The sequence below is a fragment of the Panthera pardus genome, unplaced genomic scaffold (assembly GCF_024362965.1).
Source record: "Panthera pardus isolate Hobbes unplaced genomic scaffold, ASM2436296v1 HiC_scaffold_2, whole genome shotgun sequence".
NCBI lineage: Eukaryota > Metazoa > Chordata > Mammalia > Carnivora > Felidae > Panthera > Panthera pardus.
In genome coordinates this window covers 134,435,774-134,441,110 of record NW_026526765.1, presented here as the reverse complement: position 1 = coordinate 134,441,110, position 5,337 = coordinate 134,435,774, and the positions used below count along the sequence as shown (strand labels likewise).

The 5,337-nt window shown below is 44.0% G+C and overlaps 1 long non-coding RNA gene across 1 annotated transcript; it reads right to left on the bottom strand.

Moving 5' to 3' along the window:
• Window positions 1–285: 285 nt before the first annotated feature.
• Window positions 286–4,414, bottom strand: LOC109250942 (uncharacterized). The gene is made up of 2 exons (XR_002073275.2): window positions 4,129–4,414; window positions 286–1,265 (listed from the first exon to the last, which is right to left on the bottom strand). It is a non-coding gene; the product is annotated as an uncharacterized LOC109250942 (long non-coding RNA).
• Window positions 4,415–5,337: the final 923 nt, after the last annotated feature.

Genomic DNA, 5,337 nt, shown 5'->3' with positions numbered 1-5,337 from the left:
AGATGTCATCTCTTGAGCTATTTATCTCCTTATCATCCCCATAAACCAGGATTTTTCCAAAGGGTTTTGTAAAAAATAAACTCTTGGGGATCTTTTCCTTCTTTCCATTATTTAGGAATGGAAAAGGTACCTATCTTACTCTTTCCGTCAGCCTCAACCCACAGACCGTGAAAACACATCAGTCACTTAATTTACACTTCTAAAGGAAAACAACACACATACACACACAAACACACACACACACACACACACACACACAATAACCTAACAAAGCAAACTCCATGGTTCTCAGATCATCGTACTTTTCTAAATAAAGTTTACGGGTTTGTATCTCAACTGCTATACTGAAATCCCTAAAACCCCAAGGTGACAAAGCAAAAGAAAGGCACCTGTGCTCTTGGAATCTGCAGCGTTCATGGGGGAACCTGGTCGTGGCTCTGCAAGGAACATTTCCACGTTCCCCAAGGAGCAAAGTTAACTTCTTGAGCAGCCCTTATTTCTGCCCCTTCTTCTTGAAATATGTCCCACAAAGGCATAGGAAGAGATTGTGGTTTGCAGTCAAGCAGGCCTGGATTCCGCTTGTTCCTCAGAACCTTGCCCGTGAGGCCTTGACCAGTTCTGTCCGCATATGCTTCTTCCTTAGATGGATATAGCTCCCAGGATGGTGGCAGAATGGTCAGCAATTGTGACTGTTCCTGGTGGAACAGAGATTACCAAAGTGACATCCTGAGAAATTTAACAGTGACTCTCCCTCATTCCACACAATCCTGAGACTTGAGTCATTTTTTCAGAAGATAGTAGCAGTGGGGAGGGCATCCTACCCCAGCATTCCTCATCTGTGTTGTGACACAGAGAAATGCCTTGTGATGTGAATGGGTTTTCTGTCTCAGGGAGGCTGGAGGGCCTCAGGCTGCCCAAGGGCAGGGCCTATTTTTCTTATCTTTTCACTCTGGTGTCCGTATCAATATTCTCATTTCCATGCCAGGTGTGGCTATGGTTGTGGGCCTGTAGGAAATGCTACACACAGCTCTTAGACTAGGGTAGACAACAGTCTGGAGAACAGTAGACAGTACTTATTCACGACGAATATCTGTAACCCCTGTGATTCAAAAATCCTTCTCAGGTCCATAAGGGGACACGTACGAGGGCAATCGCCATGGCAGGTGCGATACAGGTGCCCACCCCTGGGGGTGGGTGCTAGGCGTGGGAGGTGTCCACCGTGAAATCCAACGTAACAGCTTAGATGTAGACACAGCAAGACCGTGCTCAGGGAATAAAGGAAGAAAGCAAATGAGATCTACAACATGATGTCACTTACACAAACTGAACATTCAGGAGTACGAAATAACTATACATTTTATAATAACACAGGAGACAAAATAATACACATTAAACACTCAGAACTGTTGTCTGTGCGAAGTGGGAATAGGAGGGGAGAATGAAGGAAAAAGGAAGGGATGGATGAATGGATGGATGGATAGGGAGATAGATTGGTAGATGGATGAATGAATGAAGGAGATAGATGGATGAATGAATGAATGAATGAATGAGTTGGGGCCCTGCGCAGAGGAATTGGGGATATGATTGCCTTAGCCCTTTGCTTTTGTATTCCTAAATAAAAAATAATTATCATTTTCTAGGTGTGTGACTTTTTTCTTTTTTTTGATGTTTATTTTTTTTTTTTTGAGAGAGAGACAGAGACAGAACATGAGTGAGGAAGGAGCAGAGAAAGAGGCAGGCACAAAATCCGAGGCAGGCTCCAAGCTCTGAGCTGTCAGCACAGACCCGTACACGGGGCTCAGACTCATGAATGGCCAGATCATGACCTCAGCCGAAGTCAGATGCTTAACTGACTAAGCCACCCAGGCACCCCCATCATTTTCTACGTGTGTAACTTTTGAAAACTTGGGAAGCAACTGTTCTGGGCAGTGCAAACATTTCCTTAGAAGCCCCCAAAAGTAGCAGTTAATAGGAATTTAACAAAAGCTAGATGTCAAACTTGGAGAGAAAAAATGTGCACATAACCTGTTTTTCCCATTATAATTACAGAAGGATGATTTGTAAAGACAGGCCATTACACTGAATTAACATGTAAAGTCACTAAATATATTATATGTATAGTTTTAAAGAAATGCAAATGATATTGAAAGAAGATCATTAGGTAACCTAGGGGGTGTAAACTTGGAGGATTCACACCACTTCCTGCGAATTGTAGGGAATAGTAGGGGCAGTATTTTCCCTTAGCCCTGTTCTGCTTGCCTTACCCCTGCCAAAAATGAGAGCCTGTTAGACCCTTCTGATTTCCACCCCCCCCCCCCCCACACACACCCCGTCCCCTGCCTGGTCAAAAGTATCTGGGAACTGTGTCTACAATGATTTTGAAACCAGTTTGGTTTGTCTTGAAGGTGGCTCTCCAGCTGGGCACTAGGGAAGAAGGGGGTTGGGTAGGATTCAGAGAAACGCTGATAAGTGGGAAGGACTTTGCAGGTGTAGGGAGCATCGTGATTGAGGGCATGGAGGTAGGAATGGGGAGGACCAACACAGGAGCCTGTCTAGACATGGAGAAACTGTGCCCTGATCCCTGCACAGCTGCGAGGTTCGCCAGGCCCAGGCCTCCCATTGCAGCTCAGACCCGACAGCTACAGGTGATCCCATGAGGGGAGCTGTCTTGTGCTGGGTGGGCCTGGAGCCAGTAGCTGCTCACTGAAATCTCATAGATTAAAATAAAAAGCCCATCACTGCCAAGGGTGGTTTTCATTTCCACTGGATACTTCTTAACTTCCCTCTGGCAGTGCTACCCATCTCTAGGTGAGAGCCTGTCTCTGCCAGGTTCTACTTATTTGTTCCCTTCTGGTTCTTTCTTTCTTTCTAAGATTTTATTTTTAAGTAATCTCCACACCCAGTGTGGGGTTCGAGCTCACAACCCCGAGATCAAAAGTTGCACATTCTACCGACTGAGCCAGCCAGTTAGGTGCCCCTGTTCCCTTCCATTTCTTTTCAAAAATGAACCTCTGATGTGTTTCAAAATTTTTTTTAACTTTATTTATTTTTGATAGAGAGAGACACAGAGCATGAGTGGGAGAGGGGCAGAGAGAGAGGGAGACACAGAATCTGAAGCAGGCTCCAGGCTCTGAGCTGTCAGCACAGAGCCCGACACGGGGCTCGAACTCATAAAGTGCCAAGATCCGTGACCTGAGCCCAAGTCGGCCGCTCAACCGACTGAGCCACCCAGGTGTGCCCCTCTGGTGTGTTTCAAGCCTGGGGACGTTTGTGTTTCTGTGGTCTCTAATATACCCGTCTAATGTGCTGCAAAAGGAAGTGACTAGTTGTCAGACAGGAGGAGCAATTTCTCAGTTCCCAAAAGATTGCGATGGATAGCACCAAATGCCAATGGTTTAAATAAAAATCCTAAATACTTTGAATAATTTTCATCAGTTTTGTTGAGATATAACTCACGTACCATACAATTCACCCATCTAAAGTGTGTAATTCCAATGGTTTTTAGTGTATGTCATTTTTAATATTTTTAAATTGTGGTAAAAATATATATGACAAACTTTGGGGTTCTTTTCTGTTTTTTATTAAAATTCCAGTTAAAAACATACAGTGTACTATTAGTTTCGGGTGTAGAATTTAGTGGTTCATCACTTAAATATAATACCCACTGCTCATCATAAGTACCCTCCTTAATTCCCATCCTCTTTTTCATCTATCCCCCCACCCTCCTCTGGTAACCATCAGTTTGTTTAAAGTTAAGAGCCTGTTTCTTGGTTTGCCTCTCTGTCTTTCTTTTCCCTTTGCTCATTTGTTGTTGTTGTTGTTGTTTTTTTTTAATTTCACATCTGAGCTAGATCAGTGATGTTTGTCTCTCTCTCACCGACTTACTTTGCTTAGCATAATATTCTCTAGCTCCATCCGTGTCATTGCAAATGGCAAGAGTTCATACGTTTTGATGGCTGAGTCGTATTCTATCGTATATGTATACCACAACTTCTTTACCCATTCGTCAGTCGATGGACATTTGGGCTCTTTCCAGTGTTTGGCTATGGTTAATAATGCTGCTGTAAACATCAAGGTGCATGTACCCCTTCGAATTAGTACTTTTGTATCCTTTGAGTAAATACTTACTAGTGCAATTGCTGGATCGGAGAGTAGTTTTGTTTTTAACTTTTTAAGGAACTTCCATGCTTACAAACCTTGACATTTTAAGGATACAATTCAGGGCCATTAGTTACATTTGTGATGTTATTGCAATCCTCACCTCAATCTATTTCCAAACTCTTTCATCGCCCCCAAACATGACTCTATAGAATATCACTGTACTATAGTTAGGCATAGATGGAAAGAGTTTTGTTGGTAAAAGAGGGTGTTGGACATCATCATCCTCTGCTGGTGGATCCCCGTGGCAGGTATCCTGACCACCCCCTGCTGTCTGTTTGCACCTGGGTGGGGAGCTGGCAGCTTGGTGGTTCAATCCCATTGTTACCTCAGGCTCCCCGCTGCTTTGCTCATCTCCAAGCCTGAAGGTTGGTCAGCTGGAGAGTTTTGTTTTCTCTTTCGGAGATCGGAGATCGCAGGGACTGAGGAAATGTCACCAGGCCTGTGGGCCAGAGGACTTCAGACATAAGCCTTGCATTTTGCACATGTTTGTGCAACCATGTCCTTCAACTCCATTCCCCACTCCTATGTCCGCCTCCCCCAGGCGGACTATTTTCATGTGTTTAGTATACTCTATTTTGTTTTATGTATTTTTGTTTTATGTAATTGTAGAATGCCTACAGTTATTTTGTACTCCTGCATTTTTAACTGTGTAAGTTAGATATCTAAGTCTGGACCTAGATAAAGGGATAAGGTTTCCCTTCATTGTTTCTAGATTATCACTGAAACTGGCCTTTTCCCCACATATCCTCCCGGACACACCTCCTTGACTTACATGAAGGAAAAATATACACGTGTCTCTTTGCTGATACTCTGACCTTCAACTGGATGTCTTTTGTGCGCAGTATGTAGCTTCTAAGAGAAACTGTATTCCCTGGTTCCTGTCTTTTTAATTCTAAGTCACTATTCCAGAAGTTCTGTGTCCCTTTAGGGTTCCTGGTTGTAAGCACAGAGGCTGATTCTGACGGCAGAAAATGAAGGTACTGAAGACGTACCAATCGCTCACAGAATCGTGGGACGGCTAGGGGTCAAAAGAAGCTACATGCCAAGGGCTCCGGAACATGTCTGGGAAGGTCATCATTGCTGCCAAGAAAGAGTTGATGTTGTAGCTGCCGTCCGCCACCAACACTGTGTATAAGCTGATGCTCTGTCCCAGCTGCCTTCCGAAATTGGGTAGAA